The sequence below is a fragment of the Pollicipes pollicipes genome, unplaced genomic scaffold (assembly GCF_011947565.3).
Source record: "Pollicipes pollicipes isolate AB1234 unplaced genomic scaffold, Ppol_2.1 Scaffold_1359;HRSCAF=1590_pilon_pilon_pilon, whole genome shotgun sequence".
NCBI classification, from domain to species: domain Eukaryota; kingdom Metazoa; phylum Arthropoda; class Thecostraca; order Pollicipedomorpha; family Pollicipedidae; genus Pollicipes; species Pollicipes pollicipes.
In genome coordinates, this window is record NW_023595924.1 from 12,972 (window position 1) to 34,821 (window position 21,850).

Genomic DNA, 21,850 nt, shown 5'->3' on the forward strand with positions numbered 1-21,850 from the left:
AAAATTTTAATAAACTTTCAGGTGGGTTAGAAATAAACAGCAATGGTTCAATATGCCAAAAACGCAGAACAGTCCAATATGCCCAACACTTACTGGGGTCGGGACGCCAACGTCCCCAATGGTAGTTAAGTCCATGCGTAACACGTTGGCGTTCCAAAATCAACACCTGACTAAAAAATATGACCAATTTCAAAACCGGAAATACATTACACCTTCCACCAATACCTCAGGCCAACACGGAATACAACCAATGGCTTGCAGAACAGAATGCAGCCGACCTTTGATAACCCAAAAGGATACAGGTCATGGCCGCCGTGGGCATGAACATGGATATGCCGAGGAAGAAGCCGAGCAGTTCGAACAGCATCAGCGCTACGGCCAGACTAAGGCCGACGACCAGCCTGCGAACAGGGAAAACAACGCATCAGACGAGGGCGGAAGAGTCTGTGCGTCACCAGACATAGATAACAGGCACCACCGGTCATCAGACACGGGCAGCAGAGTCGGTGCGTCACCAGACATAGATAACGGGGACCACCGGTCATCAGACGATGGCAGAAGAGTCGGTGCGTCACCAGACATAGATAACAGGGACCACCGGTCATCAGACACGGGCAGCAGAGTCGGTGCGTCACCAGACATAGATAACAGAGACCACCGGTCATCAGACACGGGCAGCAGAGTCGGTGCGTCACCAGACATAGATAACAGAGACCACCGGTCATCAGACACGGGCAGCAGAGTCGGTGCGTCACCAGACATAGACAACAGGGACCACCGGTCATCAGACACGGGCAGCAGAGTCGGTGCGTCACCAGACATAGATAACAGGGACCACCGGTCATCAGACACGGGCAGCAGAGTCGGTACGTCACCGCACAAAGGCAACAGGGACCACCGGTCATCAGACACGACAACAGAGTCCGTGCGTCACCAGACGTAGGCAATGGAGACCGCCGGTCATCAGACACGGGCAACAGAGGCGGTGAGTCACCAGAGGCAGGCAACAGAGACCGCCAGTCATTAGACACAGGCAACAGAGACGGTGCGTTACCAGAGGTAGGCAACAGAGACCGTCGGTCATCAGACACCGGCAGTTCAGAGACATCGGGTGAGAGGCAGGCGCACAACGGACGGCGCACCAGTGCCTTTTTTGGTATCTGAAAACTGGCAAAGAAACAAGAGATGCCAATCTATCCAATGCACCCCAAGAGAAGAGGCAATGGGCCGCCGTCGCGGTAAATATCCCTCCCATTTCATAGCTCCAGATCAGTGAGCAAAACAACGGACAGATGAACGTCCACGCAGAGCAGTTATGCTATTGGCACAAAACAAAACAACTGTGCTGCTAGCAGCATTCCTCAGCGGATCTGCCTTCAGCGCAGGCCGTTGCAGCATGTCTCACGGCGCTTGCGTGGTGGCCAGTGGCCATAATCGACTATCGATCGCCGTGCGAACCATGAGTACACCGAGTTTCCGCCAGCTGGCAGCAGGAGCGCGGCCCGCATCGGCATGTGCCGTTAGCCACCGCGGCCGGTCGGGCGGCGCTCATGTCGGCGGCCGGGCCAGCGGGTGCTGGGAACGGCGTGAACCCGACCCAACCCGGCCATGCCCACGGTAATTCGCGGCCAAATCAGCGACGAATTCGTCTGAGCGGGTCACAGACAGACGATAAATTGACCTGCGGTGTGTGCGGCGGTGGCACGGAGACCTCGTTGGGCACGTAGATGGGCTCTGCTGACGCCGACCACAGCCACGCGGCCAGGCCCAGCCGCACCCACCACAGCCAACCGGTCACTCCCGGCGGCCAGCGCCAGGCCCCAGGCGCCGTAAACACGGAAAATTCCGGGTCTGCCCCGCCGCGGGAATCTACAGCAGCGGTGCGGCGAGCGCGCCGCGCCCGGCACGCCAGCCGCACCGCGGACGTCACGCCCGGTACGCCAGCCGCACCGCTGACGTCGCGATAGATACGCCACTACGCCAGTACACCAGCCGCATCGTAGACGTCTCGCCCGGTACGACAGCCGCATCACAGACATCACGCCCGGTACGACAGCCGCATCGCAGACGTCTCACCCGGTACGCCAGCCGCATCACAGACGTCTCGCCCGGTACGCCAGCCGCATCGTAGACGTCTCGCCAGGTACGCCAGCCGCATCACAGACGTCACGCCCGGTACGCCAGCCGCATCACAGACGTCTCACCCGGTACGCCAGCCGCATCACAGACGTCACGTCCGGTACGCCAGCCGCACCGCTGGCGTTGCGATAGATACGCCACTACGCCAGTACGCCAGCCGCATCGTAGACGTCTCGCCCGGTGCGACAGCCGCATCACAGACATCACGCCCGGTACGCCAGCCGCATCACAGACGTCACGCCCGGTACGCCAGCCGCATCACAGACGTCACGCCCGGTACGCAAGCCGCATCGCAGACGTCCCGTCCGGTACGTCAGCCGCATCGCAGACGTCGCGCCCGGTACGCCAGCCGCATCGCAGACGTCGCGTCCGGTACGCCAGCTGCATCGCAGACATCGCGCCCGGTACGCCAGCCGCATCGGATACGTAGCGCCCGGTACGCCAGCCACATCGGAAACGTAGCGCCGGGTACGCCAGCTGCATCGCAGACGTCGCGCCCGGTACGCCAGCCGCATCGCAGACATCGCGCCCAGTACACCAGCCGCATCGCAGACATCGCGCCCGGTACGCCAGCCGCATCGCTGACGTTTGCGGCCGCAGCCGGTTGGAATCGGGCGCCGGCGCGGCGACGGAGCATCAGCCCCGCCCCAGGCCCGCGCGGCGGTGGAGCATCAGCCCCGCCCCAGGCCGGCTGACGTAGATGGACTTTCCGTCTCCGTCGCCGCGCGCCACCACCAAGAGCTGCACTCCTCATTTGGACGGGTGCCAAAGCGTGGCGCTTTGCTTGCTTTGCGGTCATCACGGCGGCTCCGGCGGGCGGCAGACAAGGTCAGAGCGAGCCAGCGCAGCGCCGGCCGCCATGCAGGTGTGCACCTCGGCTCAAGCGGGCCCGGCTGCAGCGCGCCGACTGCATTCGACGGTCTTATCGCGATTTTTAGTTCCGAATCCGCAACGGATGAGCTGGATGCCCCGCGAGAGGGGGCGGGAGAGGTGCAGATGGGGGTCACACGACACGGTGGGTGCTAAACTCGGCGGCAACGAAGCTTCAGTGGTGTAATGAATCCTAGACGACAGTGAGAGCCGCCGTAAGCAAAGCGATTTCTTGTGGCTTAGACGGCATGAAATCGATTCAACTTGTGTATAATCGAGCGGAAGTCCGACCGCAGTGTCGGAGGTCCGTGAAGCTGACCTGGGGCCGTGGTTCGGAATGATGCCATATGTACCAGTATATGATACCCATGTATCAGCATTATCAGAATTATGCCCACAAGATCCTCATCCTCCCCTACTCAGTTATTGTGAGATACCGACAGAGAGCAAACCGAAATTATATTCGCGAAAAATATTTCTTCACATCTGAAACAAGACCATACTGTCCTCCCTTGGGACAATGGGCATTCTCATGCCATTTCGTTGATTCTTTAAGCATTCAGCCATCGCATCACAACGATCTCTGGCACATCTATCGGACCTAAGTCTAGCCATTCACGGCGCCACTATCGCATCTGCCCAGATCCGGAGGCCATGTTGGGCGCGATCGTATTAAAATTCACAGCTCCCATGGCCGTGAGCCGCGCGGAACTGACGAGCCAGCTACACGCGGCGCAGGACCCACCGACCACTCCCCCAATGACAGCCCCCGCAGTCTGGGGCCTCCGCAGTGCATGCGCCGCGGCTCCGCGGCTTTCGCGGGCATGAGCCAGCTGTGTGTTGGCTGCGGCGCTGCCCGGACTCGCGAAATTACGCGTTGCGGTCTCGCTCGGCCGCTGAAGACGCGCCCGCGGTTAACTGGGGCAGGCTCCAGCAGCGAAAAACGCCGCCGGACATCTTCAATAATAACAGCGATGGGCTGGAACATGTGCCCAGCACGTGACCCCCATCTGTTCCTTTTCACCGGGAGAGTGCTGCCGCCGAGGCACGGCCAGCCACTCGGTACAGGGCTGCGGGTGTCAGCCGGTCCCCCGAGGAGCGAGAGGGCGATCGACCAAGGTCGAGGTGGCCCGCCAGCGGCCAGGCGCGCGCCCGCCGCTTCGGGCCTGGTTCGCATTCGCCAGCGCGCATAATGAACTTTGCAAATAGGGAGGGGGCGCAGGTCCCAACAATTTCCATTGAGAAACCATCCTAGCCCGCCACGGAGGGGAAATTTGTTTGCATGGCGTATGGCAACATCACACCTTTTAATGCACAGGTTTACAAGTCTGCCTCGATCTACCTGTCGACATGTATTCGCATACATATTAATGCGATACAAATTTTATGCGGTGGTATGGGTGAATGTGCCATCGGTGCATCTCCCGGCCTTAGAGCTCGGGACAACCCGACATCCGTGCACTTTGTCTCACGGACAGACATCTTAGCGGGTTCAACGGCAGCAGGCGAGCCCGGCGTCCCAGCGACCGCTCACCGCTGAAGGCGCACGTTGTGTTCACTAAGCTGGAATGGGACGTCGCAGAGAGAAGCTGGTCGACCCACAGACACAAAGAAGCATAGTCCGCGGGCAGTCAAGGAGATCTCTAGTGTGAACGCGCGGTGATCCGCACGGGCGCTGTATAGCGCCAGCTCAATGGATGTCAGTTTGTTGGACACGCTATGTCAGCGCCTTTCCGATCCATTGAAATTCCCGGAAAGTCGGTCCAGTGCGGGTCAAGTCTTGATTCCAGCGTAGCCGGCTTGGTGCAGGTCAGTCGAAGTCTTGATTTCAGGGCAGTCGGCCTGGAACAGGTCATTCCAAGTCTTTATTCCAGCCTAGTCGGCCTGGTGCGGGTCAGTCGAAGTCTTAATTTCAGGGCAGTCGGCCTGGTACAGGTCATTCCAAGTCTTGATTCCAGCCTAGTCGGCCTGGTGCGGGTCAGTCGAAGTCTTGATTCCAGCCTAGTCGGCCTGGTGCGTGTCAGTCGAAGCCTTGATTCCAGCCTAGTCGGCCTGGTGCGTGTCAGTCGAAGTCTTGATTCCAGGGCAGTCGGCCCAGTGAAGGTCCCTTGAAATCTGAGCCACGATCAGCCAAACGTGTCTCTCCAGTCCGATATCAGTTCAGCCGGCGTGGAGACGAACACGCCGGCACATTCCGGTCACTTCACGCAGATTCCAAACGGCCGCCGTTCCATCCTCCAGCGCACGCGCCGACGTGAAGCCCTTCCGGGCCCCGGGTGGCGACACTGCGCCGCCAGCCCGTGACCGTCACGGCAGCGGACACCAGTGACGTCACACGCCGGCAGGGACGAGCCGTGAAGAAAGCCGCCCGCGTCGCCGCCCGGCAACCCGGCCAAGTTTACAACACGGCACAGATTCCCGAACAGCCGCGGTGCTCAGCTGTCACATTGACGCAAGGCGGCTGCAAGAAGTAACTGGGTCAGCGACAAATGCTGGGTGACATAACAACCCGCGATGGGGTCTAGCACGAAAACACACGTGCACAGCTGAATCTGAAGCACTCGTTGGGCGCGTTCCACAATGCGCCGGTCGCGGGCCGGAACTGTGGTGATCAAGACGGCCGACTCTGATACATGACGGGATCGGGAACCCACGTAAGCGCCTGCTCCTCGTCGGCTTAGTGCAGGCTCCCACCATTAAAGAGCACCCCTTTATGCAACCAGCGTAAAGTATAGCCATAAATGCGCCTTCTGCATGACGGCCTCTCACAGACCAAGGACGCACGCTCTCCTCCTGATAACCATTCACTAACGAATGCATCCACTCATTCCATCGGTATCCCAATCCAAAACATTTCAAGCAGACAGACGCGCCAGGCCCCAATCTTCCAATTAGTGCACGAGGCACGTAAGAAAGTTTTACCTACAGATCAGTCAGGTGGCGGGAGCACCGCCACCAGAAGCCCGGCAGTGGACCAGGTAAGTGGCCGTCCGCCGGGCAGTGCCGACCCGCTCGCCCCCGCGCTCCTCCAGAGAGGAGCCGACCAACACGCCATTTCCAGGCCCGACTGGAACCGCCTCAGTGTGACGGGCGTCTTCCATGGCAATTTTGCGGCCACAGGATGTTCCCAGTGTCCTCGTGCACGCTCGTTCAGCGCCCGTCCGAGTGCGCAGGCGGCGGCTCCTTCCCGGCGCAGCCGCACGCCTCATCAGCGAGCACGCTGCGAGGGAATCGGCCCTGTTCAGTCACCAGCGGAGCGAACATTCTCCGCCGCACTGCGGGCTCTTGTGACGGCGGCGGAGCCGGCGGCCACTCCAGAGCCGATGGCGCCCGCTTGTCGGTACAACTGCTGGCTGCTCTGACGTACGGCTGCATCGACTGTTTGACATGACGCAGTCCTGCTGTTGGTCACCGCCACCAAGAATGCCATGGGCACCAGGCGAAGTTCGGTGTAAGTCGGCTTGGTCTCGTGTTTTCTGACTGGGAGGACCGGCGCATGGCAGGGGCCGCGACACCTGAATTTCGCCAAGTCAAGAGCACATCCCTGTTTGCTTGCGCTTACCTGGGCGTTCGACTGGTCCTACAGAATATCGATTACGTTGCTGCATGCATTGCTCACCAGCTGCTGCCTAGATCACCATTTGGCGAAAAAGAACAATGGGAGTCGCAATCCTTTGAAGACCTACGGTTCAAAAACCGGAGCACAGGTGCAGGAAAAGTTTACCGATGACCTCATGACACAATCGCTATCAATCTTCATCCGATCTGGCAGCTGAAACAATGAATGGCGCTGGGTTTTTAATTCGGTCCGTGGGAAGAATCGATTTCAGGCTAGATAACTACCGGAATAGCTCCAACTGAGGCGCAGACATCTATCATTACCTCACCAATAAAGAGGGTATCCAGAACCATTGCCGTCAGTAATTACGCACACAACCACAGGGAACCCTGCCGAGAAAATGCGCCTCTCTTTTACGTCGCCAGTTCCTCTTGTATCGCAAGGGGACCCTTCTACGGCGCCGCTCATCCTCCGCCATCACCTCCAATGCGCACTCACGTTTGTGACGTAGTGTGTTTTCGTTGCTAACTCAGCTTGATATCACATGTGCGCCATTCACAGAGAATACCCTCATCTTTACTACATTCCTCTCTTGTGATCATCGGGAAGTTCAGTTATGAAACGGCGTCCGTTTTCTGTCTAGAGTCCGCTTAACATCACAGAGACATGGAGGAGTGTTTATGGCTGGTGTCGGTTGATATGACAGAGGTGCCATTCCATGATGAAGGCGCCTGTTCCTTGTCCATATTCCACTATATTTCAGCGCGGGACGCCTATATGCGGGAGCTCATATTCCGCCAACAGTTCCGTCCAAAACGGCAAAGATACCAGTTCATGCAAGGAATGCCTATTTTCCGTTATGGGATACATAGGACTTCAAAAGGACACTCACATAGAAAAGGTCGCCTCACGTTTTGGGCCGTTTTAAAGGGAGCGTGTCACCTTTTTACACTTCTCACCTATTTTACATGAGATGTATCCGATTTGATCGGCAATGCCAGTTTCTCGAAGTCCTTCTAAAAAGGTCAGAGTTTGGATCCGAAGTACTCGCTCATGTGGGAGAAATCTCACTGAAGTCCCAGTTCACCGCTATGAAAGTAATAAATGACCTTTGCCTAGCTTTTTCCAACGTATGTGTGATGCAATGTTTGGTATGTGTATGTGTATGTGTGATGCAATGTTTTTTTTTTTTTGCAATGCTCCAATCTCGCAAAATGCTTGCGCAATAAATGCCACAAAAGCTTGAAACACCCGGTTTAGAGAAGACAAATGCGCAAACATGACGCTCTTATCTCGCGAATTCAGCGAAACGTTATAGTATGGTTTTGATTTCTCCCCTAATGGCTTTTACCAAAGTATCGTTTTTCGAACACACCTTGGCTTTGGGAAATGTAGTATCACGTGTTCTATAGAGACACACTCATTCAACCTTTGTTATAGGGTAGAGACGCAACTCTTCAGCCCACCAGTCCGCCAGTTTCTGACCAGCAGGAACCCGCGGACTTTTAGCTGGGTTATGGACCAGACTTGGCAGGCTTTTGTGGGTCAAAGCTTTGAGTGCGCCAAAGCATGCATTTTTTTTACTATTTCTAAAGTTTTAAAAACATCCCGAGACCAGAGTGTGCTGCCAAACACAACACAATCATGGAACAAACATAATTGTATTTTGTTTACAGCACGAGGACCGGTGGCAGAAAGCCCATGGCCGACATGACAAACCAGTAAACCAGGTTGCACATTGAACCGCTTAGAGCAAACAACTCACTGAAAATTCAGGAATAAGAAATCAAAACTGTAGCCCGACCTCATTAAATAGCAGTTAGGTGGACCCCTTAATATACATACAGCTACACCGCACTTCGTTCTTATTGTGCCGGTGTGGTGCACTCAACCTTCCCTGGTTTGCACAAAACACATCCCTCACAAATCAAAATATGCATGCAGCTACACCGCACTTGGCTCTTATTGTGCCGGTGTGGTGCACTCAACCTTCCCTGGTCTACACAAAACACGTCCCTCACAAATCAAAATCAATATCCAAATGTATAGGAAACTGTGAGCCTTTCATCGCCCTTGCTTCGTTCACTTGTCAATACAACCAACAGTTACTGGCGCATTTATTGCGCCACAGTTGTCGAAGCTGAAAAGTGGTGACATAGTTTGTTTATGGCCTGGAACGTGGGCGGTGGTGGTGGACTGGAATGTGGGTGGTGGTTATAGAAAAGTGCAGATCATTGCAAAGCTACCATGAGGTGTTTACATAGTATGGTTGCATAATATATCCCCTTAAAGACAGCAAATACCATATAGCAAACACCATACCAAATACCATATATACCTGGCCCTGTTTCCTTCATGGAAATTGACATCGTTGAAATTAAGAAACAGTCCCATGAGCTTTGAGCTTTGAGCTTATGTAAATCGCAAGAAACTGAAACTTCCCATGACTAAGAACATCCAACATTTTTTACCCATCAGCGCAAAGCTATTAGTTGATGCATGCGATTTTAGCAGAAACGGCATGTGACGAAATGATCATGCCACCTGCACAACTCCATTGTGCATGAAGTATGATTGCCGTTTTCTGAGCACAACCACTGGTGTTAGCAAAACCATGCTACGTGTTGGACAAGAACATGCTATTTTATGGACACTTTAATGCATATGTTTAAAATTAAAGTGAAATGATAAAATGCATATAGCAAAAAGTCAGTTCTTGCGGGTTAATGGCAGATCAGAATTGTAGCATAGCGGACTATCGCGGGCTGACTCACTCGCTAGGCGAGGCGGGCTGGGCTGCGGGCTGATATTTTGGAGAAAGTTGCGTCACTGCCATAGGGTCTTGGTTCAACCTTCAACCAATGCGCTTCTCGTTACCAAGCCCATGCCACCCACTGTGCCAAGCACAAACGTTCATTGGTCCTGACGTCATTCACACCAGTGGAGGTGCCGGTTTTACAACCGCAGGCCCGCAATGTGCGGATTAAAACAGCTGAAAAGTGGTACCTTTGATCCGTAAAAGCCGACAACAGCCATCAGCAGACTCTGCCGTAGTCGTGACGATGGCGGTTACGACAAATGCAACTGTCCCGGACTCGGGACACACCCTGGGGCTGTCAAGCAAGGAAGAAGTGTAGTGCTGTTACAAAGGGTTGACAGCGTAATTTGGACCCGAAAAAATCAAAATGTATTTCATTTTGATATCCTGATAGCGCTGCAGTGGCACCAACCGGTGCTATTATAAGACACAAATGGTCCTGAGGTTTCACCACAGTTTTTCACCCGAGTCCAGTTGCGTCATCAACATAAGTCTACGTGACTCGCCGTGGAGGTAACCAGGAGACGCCGTGTGAGAGACCACCGGGCTGGGCATCCAGGGAACTGGTCTTTGCGGTCCTGGGTCCCGCGAGGCCAGCAGCATTAATCACCGGATCGTTTACCGGCGCATGCAACAGCTATGGTCACCAGCGCGGCTGGCTCCCACACCACTTGTCGAGATGCGGCTCGTGACATATTACCAGTGGGAGGGCCACCAGCCCGGGACTCTTCTCACGAGTCCGCGGGCAGCGGCCTGCGTTATTCCCACGCACCCTCTGCGGGGACGGCCTATCCCACGGCCCCGCCCACGGCTGTCTTCACGCGGTCTCCGGTAGCGCCCCATGCTTAATGATCTCCGCTGGAGCCGGTCTTCCATGGATCCCTGTCTGGGATCTGGTGTCTCCTGAGTCCCCATCAGGAGTCCGTCATCCCTGTGTCCCACCAGGAGTCGGTCTCCAATGCGTCCCAATCAGAAGCTGATGTTCCATGGGCCTCCCATCATGAGGTGGTCTCTGATGTGCCCTGCCAGGAGCCGATCTCCCATGGGTCTGCTGTTAGGAGCCGATTTCCTATGTGTCCCTACCAGGAGCCGGTCTCCCATGTGACCCTATCACGAGCCGGTCTCCCACGTGTCTCTATTAGGAGCCGGTCTCCCATGTGTCCCTATCACGAGCCAGTCTCCCATGTGTCCCTATTAGGAGACGGCCTCCCATGTGCCCCTACCACGAGCCGGTCTCCCACGTGACCCTATCACGAGCCGGTCTCCCATGTGATCCTATCACGAGCCGGTCTCCCACGTGACCCTATCACGAGCCGGTCTCCCATGTGACCCTATCACGAGCCGGTCTCCCGTGTGACCCTATCACGAGCCGGTCTCCCGTGTGACCCTATCACGAACCGGTCTCCCACGTGGCTCTATCACGAGCCGGTCTCCCATGTGACCCTTTCACGAGCCGGTCTCCCGTGTGACCCTTTCACGAACCGGTCTCCCATGTGACCCTGTCACGAGCCGGTCTCCCGTGTGACCCTATCACGAACCGGTCTCCCATGTGACCCTATCACGAACCGGTCTCCCATGTGACCCTATCACGAACCGGTCTCCCACGTGACCCTATCACGAACCGGTCTCCCACGTGACCTTATCACGAGCCGGCCTCCCAAGTGACCGCATCAGACGCCTTCCAAGTGACTCCCGTCGTGAGCCCTGCTCCGCCCATGCACGGCCGCCGCCGCAGCCTGTTGCCGTACTCACTGGGTGTCCTTGGCGCCGAACTCGTCTGGGCTGTACTCAAACGGCAGGCACGCCTCCACGTTGTCCTCCTGGAACAGGAGCCCGGCTCCTCATCAGGACCCGCTCTGGCGTGCATTGTCTGCGCTGGTGCAGCGCCCACCCCGTCATGCTGTGGTGTTAAACAAATGCTGTCTCGATTTGTCATTGGCTTTGGCGGCACACCGCAAGCGGTAATTGCCATGAAACCAGCGAGTGACAAGTACGTTTTGTCAGCCGCATCTGGCATTTTGACTTCGTCAACAACAACGATGATCATCCATCTGCTCCGTAACATTCACATGAATGTTGTCTCTTGAAGTGACATCGGTATGGTACTCATGAGTGCAACAGTCATATGCGTGTACAGACGTACCACTACACACGTCCCTGTGGTTGGAGTCGAGGGAGAACGCTGGACAATCACACAGCGTATCGAACTGCCCGCCGTCCTAATCGCCTCACAGCTAACATGCATGGCATACACATAACTGCATGCATAACATGCAGTTATAAATTTGCATCTCCACATAAAAAGGAACAAATGGGCCTCGATCGCTACTTCTGAAATTAAAACACACTGTTCCGGTGGTCTTGGTTGCGCGAGCTGATACAGTACAAAACATAATGACCAGAAAATAGAGCGAATAGTTTTCGAATGGCTTGGCCTGAGGCCTGGCAACGCTTGTGCAGGTTGCACATGTGAATGACTGCTAGTGAAAACGTTGTAAAATTATTAATGCGACCAGGCACGCGCAAGGTTAATGCGCGAAGGAACCGTCTGTCACATAGCACAGATAACCGGAATTGCTGAAGCTTACAACGCGCCATCATTTCAGTCGCCCGGTACAAGATACACTGACAATTCAATTAAAAAATACCTGCCGATATCTCAATAACAAAGCGTTGGAACCTGTCCACGTTTTGCGCAATGAGAGGAATAGGGCATACGCCAACAAAGAGGACAGTGAAACGAAAACAGCGAATCCGGGGAGCACGCAAAAGCTGAGATTGCGACAGACCTTAAAAATGACAAGCCGCCGGAGCTGGACAACACGGGCAGAAAACAGAGAGGAGCCACGCCAAGCGCGTCTTCTCATGCATCACACACCTAAACTCACAAGTACGAGGCCAAGGAAACCCAGAGGGGTCGCGATTGATAAAACAAGCTCGACAGCCACTAGCCACGTGCACTTGTTTACGTTTTCTTCAGACGGTTCGAGCAAGCAAACATGCACTCGCCCGAACAAAAAACTGCATTCCTCGAACATTAAAGCTGCAAGCCTGTGTGCGTGCCTACTGCTTCGTGTGCGCGCGTGCACGAGTTACCGGATCTAAAAAAAAAACAAGCATCATCCTTCGCAACAGTTTCTTGATCGCTGCAGACGGCCGCTAGTTGCGCCCCAGCGTCCCGGCGGCGCGGCGGCGCGGCGGCGCGGCGGCGGAGGCTGGCGGGGGCTGGCAGGGGACCGACAGGGCGCCACCACGCCGCCAGTCTCTCCGGTGGGCGGTGCCGCGTGCTGTCACCACTCACCCGGGCCATCAGCAGGGCCAGGCAGAGCGTTAGGTGCGACATGATGCTGAGGAAGCGCGCCGGCACCAGACCGTCTCGGCGCAGCATCTGCCGACAGAGGGTGCCCGATGAGGCCATCTGCGGCCGAGCAGCCGGGCGCTGCGGCGCGGGGCTGCGGTCGGGGGGGGGGGGGGGGAGGGACGTTCGACGCGCGCCGCCGGCTGTGGTTTTCGGGTTGCATCCGCTGCCAGTCACTTCAGAGGATGCGAGATTGCGGGGCATCACGATACGTGGCGGCATGACACGGGATCACGACATGCGGCGGCATGACACGGGATCACGACATGCGGCGGCATGACACGGGATCGCAACACGCGGCGGCATGACACGGGATCACGACACGTGGCGGCATGACACGGGATCACGACACGTGGCAGCATGGAGGCAGCATGCGTCGCAAAACGACAGAAATGTTGCCGTGAGTGCAGGTCTGCAGGTCGCGGGGGAGCACCAGACGACCATTTGAGCCGCACAGCGCACACCTCCAACACGGCCTCAGTCCGAACACACGGCCTGTCACAGCCGTCCAGCTCCCACGACGCACTGCTCCAACATGGCTACAGCCCGACCAGCGATACGGCAAACATGCCGACAAATAGTCAGACGCAGGCGTCCAGCTCACGCCGATCCTGCAACACAGTCACGGCCAGCAACTCAACACGAGCATCCTGGCCCCACATAACACAGCCACAGCCACGGCCTGACCAACACAGCCACGGCCAGCAACTCAACACGAGCATCCTGGCCCCACATAACACAGCCACAGCCACGGCCTGACCAACACAGCCACGGCCAGCAACTCAACACGAGCATCCTGGTCCCACGAAACACAGCCACAGCCATGGCCTGACCAACACAGTCACGACCAGCAACTCGACACTAGCGTCCTGATCCCACAAAACACAGCCACAGCCGCGGTCCGACCAACACAGTCACGACCAGCAACTCGACACTAGCGTCCTGATCCCACAAAACACAGCCACAGCCACGGTCCGACCAACACAGTCACGACCAGCAACTCGACACGAGCATCCTGGCCCCACATAACACAGCCACAGCCACGGCCTGACCAACACAACCACGGCCAGCAACTCAACACGAGCATCCTGGTCCCACGAAACACAGCCACAGCCACGGTCCGACCAACACAGTCACGGCCAGCAACTCAACACGAGGGTCCTGGCCCCACATAACACAGCCACAGCCACGGTCCGACTAACACAGTCACGACCAGCAACTCAACACGAGCATCCTGGCCCCACATAACACAGCCACAGCCACGGCCTGACCAACACAGTCACGGCCAGCAACTCGACACTAGCGTCCTGATCCCACAAAACACAGCCACAGCCACGGCCCGACCAACACAGTCACGACCAGCAACTCGACACTAGCGTCCTGATCCCACAAAACACAGCCACAGCCACGGCCCGACCAATGCAGTCACGACCAGCAACTCAACACGAAGGTCCTGGTCCCACATAATACAGCCACAGCCACGGCCCGACCAATGCAGTCACGACCAGCAACTCAACACGAGCATCCTGGCCCCAAATAACACAGCCACAGCCACGGCCTGACCAACACAGTCACGACCAGCAACTCAACACGAGCATCCTGGCCCCACATAACACAGCCACAGCCACGGCCTGACCAACACAGTCACGGCCAGCAACTCGACACTAGCGTCCTGATCCCACAAAACACAGCCACAGCCACGGCCCGACCAACACAGTCACGACCAGCAACTCGACACTAGCGTCCTGATCCCACAAAACACAGCCACAGCCACGGCCCGACCAATGCAGTCACGACCAGCAACTCAACACGAGGGTCCTGGTCCCACATAACACAGCCACAGCCACGGCCCGACCAACACAGTCACGGCGAGCACTCCCGACGCGACTGCTTCGGTGCCGCCGATCCATTAACAGGAGTGTTCCAAATTTGCCCGGGGTTTGGACCGGAACAAACATTTTGAAGATCATTCCGTGCCGTTCACAGCCCTGCTCCTCTTGCAACACAAACCCTGTACTTTGAGGGCCGCACTCCCACGAAAGCGTTCCACCCATCTCCAAGCCACGCAGGCATGACACCATAGCAGCGTGACTACAGTCCTACCGTCCCTCCATCCATACCGCGATCAAAGTCAATACTAGCATCACCGCAGGGCCTCTTACACCTGGCGTCCAAGACCACAACTTCCAAATAGTACTGACGTCAAGCATCCCACCGACATTGAGTACTTCGTACCAATCACGTCTTACGTGTCGTGCAACATTGTGCAAGAACATTGTTCCTAGTTATTACGGAAAGGAGACTGGTAATCGAATAACGTTGAACAGCGCCATAACGGAATATGCGACAAGTTAACTTCTTAACCTCGTGGCTAAATATGCGAGAGTACCATGAGGAAGGGTCAAAATACAAAACATAACGATATCTCGCCCAGCAAACCCTTCCAAGACCACGCTGTCACCTTTCGGTAAGTTTGAAGTACAAGTGAGGGCTATGGTGGCAGCTGCTAGGGCAGAAGGACAGTCGGCAAAGTGGCGTTTCATCTCAGAAAAATGCTTGGATTTAAGTCCACTGTAGGGGTATAGCCAGAACTTTGGCAACGGTTGGAGGGGGAAGGGGGGGGGGAGTGACATAGCCCCCTCCCCTGATGGTGTAAGACCTTCACCCCAAATATAGGTAAACTATTTGTAGGTACATGATCAACCCTGTTTGTCTGGCAATGCTCAGCATCATTTGAAAATCTATAGGTGATGACAATTATGTAACACAGTTATGAGCATGCGTACTCGCGAAACTTAGCAACACTGCAGTCGATGGGGCCGCGCAGCGTCGGCCCCGCCCTGGCCCTGCCGCTAACGCCCAGCGAATTACTCCCACCTCCTTTTAAGCCAGGTCGCTCTGTGTCACTCAGGGCGATCCGCTCCTCCACGTCAATGTCTCTCCACCTGCCCATGTGCTGATTGGAATCCACCAGGCGAGCCGTTCCTCATCGTACCGCGGCAGCTGGGAGCCAGCTGCCTGCAACCACCGCTATGTTTTCATCTTTGACTTCTCAAGGATTACAAACTCGCATTCCAATACGCAAATATCTGGCCAGGCGTCTTAGTTTGAAGCTCATGCTGGTTACCTGTCTGATTGTATGACATATGTATGCACGTGCGCGGTTCTGCAAGCCAATGCGGATCTCATGTACCTACAATTTATTTTCGTTCATCTTTGTGAGTGCACGCTGGGTTTGGCACTTCTGTTATCAATTCAGAACATTTACTGGTTTCGTCGTTCCACTTCGTACGTATTTTATAGCATCGTATTTAATCGTACCGTATTTTATCGGATTGTACCTTAAAGTATCATATTTTAGGGTCTAGGTGGTAAGATCGCATGCTGTATTCTAATTGGTAAGATCACATTTTACAGTTTAGCTCGTAAGATCGTATCTTACAGGATAACTCGTAGCATCGTCTACTAACGTATTTTTTGCAACGTGTTATAACGAGTGAGTGACCGACGTAGCGAACCCAAGCTAGCGAACGTTGAGAACTCTGGTGGATGGTTTTCGCGCAGACAAATACGAACACAAAAATACAAACTCATTTTGCGAAACTACGCCGCTCTGCTCAGACATTTCCGAGGTTGAGAGCCGGTCATGATTTTACGGATCTCTGGGACCGATCGGACCTGCTGGCGACTTCCGTGCCTGCGCGAAGTCCATGATTCAGCCGGAGTGTGGTAGGCAGCAGTTTAGACTGTTTGCGCCACACCCCTGCTGTATTTCCAGGCGGTCATGCTTAATTAAACCAATGTTTCGGTATAAGCTGCCTCAAAATCATGCGTCATTTTTTACTAAATATTTAATATTCACAGGAATGCATATTCACCAAATGGATAAATTTCATTGTCCTGGGCTGTCGTTTCCAATTATACCAATAGTTATACGTTGGCATGTTTCATCATATCTGATGCTGGCTTCAACATCTCCAAATGCGAAACATTCTCTTCAACATGGCCCTGACGCCAACACCGCCCGACGAGCGTGCTGGCAGGAGCGCCCGGCCGGGCGCCCCTGACCCCAGCCGACCGCGGCCGCCGGACACGACGAAGATGCGCGAGCCCGGCGGACGTGTGGCGCGCCGCCGCGTCGGCCGGGCGTCACCGGCCTGCCGAACACGCTCAGGGTGTCAGGGCCGGCGCGCAAGCCAGCTCTAAGTCGAATGTTCGGCGATTCCGGACTCGTCGACGAATGGCGGTCTCGAGCGGTTGCCTTGGTATCGTGGTTGTGTTCGCTCCCCACTGAAGCCTCGCCCCATTCGTTTCTGATAACTTGAGATGCCCATTGTGTGGCATAATGTGCAAACAGCGCCTGAGGAACGGCAGGAATGGTGGGAGGATGCGACAGCATGAGAGCGGAGTATCTGAAGGTCGGATGGCGGACAGCCTTACAGACGGCTCCAATGTTGGCTATTCTTATCAAAATTAATTCATTACATTTCGGTGTTTAATGCTATCAAAAAATCCCACTCACTTCTTTATTACGCTGAGGCCAGCCAGACGCCGGTCACGATCAGCTGACCACGCCGATACCCAGCCGGACCAGTTCGGCCACGCCATCTCGCCCGACGCCCGACCGGACCGGAAGACCACCGATCCCACACTAAAGCAGCGCGACTTCATTAAGACGGACCACGCGTCCCGGACGTGACCGACGCGGACAGTCGTCGTCGCACACGAGCTCCGGCCGAGCCGGCACGCGCCGACACGAGCGCCGCGCACGCGATGGGGACACACTGCGCATCTGAGGGAGAGGCGTTCTGGGAAGCGTCGATACGATCTGCGGCGGCAGCCGCGCAAACACGCCCGGTTATCCGGCTACAGGTTGGAAACACGAAGAGCTCAGCGGACCGCTGGCTTTGTTTGGCCGTCCGTATCCGCCCAACCACGAGACGGCCCGAGCCAGAGCAACGGCGGACAGCGGATACCGCCAATTGGGATCACCAGTGGAACACGAGGACGCCAAAAGTTCTCCACGTGATGAGTTACAGACGTCGCCAAAAACAATGCCGAGAGCTTCTTTTCATAAGTTTAATGCAGTTGTCGGTGCACGCAGAACCAAGCGTGACTTGCGGACTACGCAGCGATAAGTCGTACGATTTGTGCCGTGCTGACCCTGACCTGGAACGGACCGGCTTCGGTCGCCACCTCGTTACACAGGGATCGGCTGGTTTGAGTTGCGAGCTCGATGACGGCGCTTCCACGGAGCTGTCCGGGCCTTAGTCAAGGTCAAAACAAAGACGCATGGCCCTAAGCCCACTTACCGACTTGGAAACAGTCGGTCGGTTCTGCAGTAACGGCTGGCCTGGCCGGTGACTGTAATTGCCATCTCGTTCAAATGCACTAAATGACTCTTCATTCGTTAAAAGTTGTTCCTTTTTGTTGAAATCAAACGTTTAATGACCTTTAATAACCCAAGTTGTTGAGTGCGTTTGCGAGAAAAATTATGCATGTTGATGATATGGTATCTATGGGCTTATTCCTCGCAGCATTAAAAGGAAAATGGAAATATATGTGTGATATTTCGGCTACATGCCTTTATCGAAAAGAGTGGTCTTTTCGATAAAGGCTTGTAGCCGAAATATCAAAGCTATCTCTCTATTGTCTTCTTTATTCTACGGGGAATAAGGCTATGAATGCTGCTTGACATTTAATACTTTCTTCCATTGCGTGGTAGGGAAAAATGTTTTTCAGCAGACTTCGTGACAAACATTAAATATTCACCACCTTTTTGCAGAGCTTTCAGATACAAGTTCAGTTCAATCCTCTTTCCATTGATTACACAACGCATTTGATTTCCATCCGTGACAACATTCAGGAGGAATAGAAGCAGGCGTGGACCAGCGACCATTTCATCAATATGTCAATTTTCATCACGTAATCGGTGAAAAGAAATGTTCCATATTCGAAGATGTTAGGGCAAACATCAGATGTGATAGACAAAACCACTTGTAACTTTAAGTATGCTTTTCGGAGCAAGATACTTAGTCAACATCTCTGTCAGTGCGCCTATATGTATATATATATATATATATATATATATATATATATATACAATGACAATTTTTATGACCACATTTAAGTGTGAAACCGTCCCTTTTACTGTAAGCTGACCACAGGCATAAGTTAAAGCGCAGGGTGCGGTTACTGTGAGTATCTATCCCATTCCACGTGAAACCACCCCGTGTCATGAATGGCGCGCGCAACGAATACATAACACAAAATAGCACTACAAAACTTCATAATCTCTATAACACATATCACACATAGATCGGAGAGAACTTGAGTTGGTTTCAAAATGCAAATGAGCTCACTTGTGCTGCCGCTACCCCCCCGTTGTACTCGCATTTACTAGCTGGACACGATCCGACGGACAATCATTTGCGGGATTAATACAGTTCAGCCGCTTAAAAACACCAACCACACCAGCAGACGTTCAATTTCAAAGCAACCAAGGGTGAACAGCAGGATACAAACTGCAGAAGTCACACACCAGACTCAAGACTGCCCATAAGCGTAACAGTCGCGAAGCAGGGCACCGCCTCCTGCTGCATTACTGCCTGGCCGGCTGACCCGGTGAGTGAGGTCACGCGTCTGTGGAGCAGCATACGTTCCGCCACTCGGCTCGAATACTCCCGGCAGCGCACAGGTCACGCTCTCACTGACCCAGGCTATACACAGCGCAGTATGGACATGCGCAAGTGCAAGCTTGGTACCAGAAATAGGGCCCGTTGACACTGTTGACAGGGCGTTTGTGTTTCTAAAATATATGTATATATATATATATATATATATATATATATATACGAACTTTTATGAAAAAGAATAGACCTTCCAGAATATCCTGGTTAAGTGATTTTGTCAAGAAAGTTCTGGCATACTTTGTAAGAAAACTCAACTTTTTGAGAAGATACTTACGGTCACGAGGGAAATGCTGGCTTGATCACGTCATGTATACTAATACTTGAAACGCATTCACAATTGCTAGCACACAAAAGTCGACATTTTTCGCTGTTCTAATAAGTTTCAAATAAGACGGAGTCGACCATTTACATAAATCTCCCTATCGACACACTCATTCAAAGCATATTAAGTTTCGGTGGGGGGGGGGGGGGAGGACAAGCACAACCGACGATTCTCGAGTTATCGGCGGCCAAACAGCAGAGTTTCCCTACATTCTACAAAAAAGGATATAACCATGGTGGCTGGTCCCAATCTGCTAGCAAAACGTCAGGGTTTCAACTAATGCGTGCCAGCTGCGAGAGAAGGTGGCCGCAGGAAGCGGTCTGTCCCAGGTCAGGGTCAGCACGACGCCAAATGTGCGCAGCCAAGTCGGAGAAACACGGCATCCATATGAAATGCGTTGCTGGGAGAGCTAAGTGCAGAGGTGACCCTGCAGCTCGCCACAAGGTCATGCGTCATAGAGCTTAATAACGAATGCTAATCCCAGTACCCGCACGCCGGGTAAGCACCTGCGGTACAAACCATCTCACGGGACAGCACCAGCTCGTACCGACCAGGATACGACCATAACCATTTTGTCCCTTTAGAAGGTCAGCACTCTTCACATTTGCTACCTGCGCAGTGAATGTCAAGCGGCCAATGGCCGACTGGTGGGACGAGCCCAGCCGGAGCAGATGTGACGCGGTGGAAACGGAACCGGCTCTAGAGCTGCCACTTTTCAACTCGCAGGTCCGCAACGAACTTTTAGCGGGTACTGCTGTCTGCACTGTGGGTATTAGGGGGTGGGGGTGGGTTCTACATCTGAGATTCTCTCACTTGTGTTTTATTCACAGCAAATCTACATTTAGTTAACTAGCAACTGTTGGTAGCAAATGCTGTAAGACAAATCAATTGTTTGCACAAAAATAATAAGCTCGGGAAGTAAAATTTCATTACAAACTGTTCCATTTCAGCTGTCATTTCATAAACAAAAAATCCATGGAACACTGTAACTTCAAGAGCAGACTACCACAGCTCAATAACGATATATCCTACGGTTCAGTACACTTTCTTTATTAATCATTCATATATTAATAATATATAAATATATATCAATAAAATAAAATATTAAAATACTAAAAACATTACCTACTTTGTACACTATTCTGGGGAGTCAAATTTCAACACAAGAGTAAGAACCATTTTAAATAATCTCACAATAGGGGAAGTTATGCATGGGTGTAGTTTTCTTTTCCATAAATGGGCTCCAGTTCCAGCCCCATGCAGAAAACGAATTTTGTATTCAGCCTCAGCCCCCAAAAACAAGAGAGAACAAACAAAACTTCATTTCTTCCCACTCAGCTTACCCAAAGAATATTTTGCAAAACTGCGCTCCTGGATTTTGCACACCATTTGTCAAATGAATCACAAGTCACAGAGAACACAGGTCAAATGCAAACACACACTGAATTGCAGGCTTATCTGATGGATGCAACTCAAGCAGCAAACACCCCACAATGCCTGGGTTTAGGGAAAATGCAATCGAAATGAATGAAAAATAAGGCTATCGGGTGCATGCGGTCTTTAGGTGGGGGTGGGGGTGGTGGGTGAGGACTTGACTCGCGGGGCGAGCACGGATTTTCGGAATTGGCTGCAGGACGGGTGCGGGTATACCAAATATTCGAAAGTAGCAGCTCTAATCAGCTCTAACCAGCTCTAACCAGTCAGGACGGCTGGCCACAGGGCGCCCTGGAAGCCGCCGGTGTGCCGGCCCCTGCCCCACGCCCTGGAAGCCGCCGGTGTGACGCCCCTGCCCCACGCTCTGGAAGCCGCGTGTGCGCCGGCCCCTGCCCCACGCCCTGAAAGCCGCCGGTGTGCCGGCCCCTGCCCCACGCCCTGAAAGCCGCCGGTGCGCCAGCCCCTGCCCCACGCCCTGGAAGCCTCCAGTGCGCCAGCCCCTGTCCCACGCCCTGGAAGCCGCCGGTGCCCCGGCCCATGCCCCACGCCCTGGAAGCCGCCAGTGAGCCAGCCCCTGCCCCACGCCCTGGAAGCCCCCGGTGTGGCAGCCCCTGCCCCACGCTCCCCACGCTCCAAATTTTTGGAATTCCAAAAAAAT

General features: G+C 54.1%; 1 long non-coding RNA gene across 1 annotated transcript; it reads right to left on the reverse strand.

The window, feature by feature from the left end:
- Positions 1 to 359: 359 nt before the first annotated feature.
- LOC119094768 (uncharacterized) lies at positions 360 to 12,769 on the reverse strand. Its single transcript, XR_005093815.1, has 3 exons — positions 12,688 to 12,769; positions 11,139 to 11,206; positions 360 to 401 (listed from the first exon to the last, which is right to left on the reverse strand). It is a non-coding gene; the product is annotated as an uncharacterized LOC119094768 (long non-coding RNA).
- Positions 12,770 to 21,850: the final 9,081 nt, after the last annotated feature.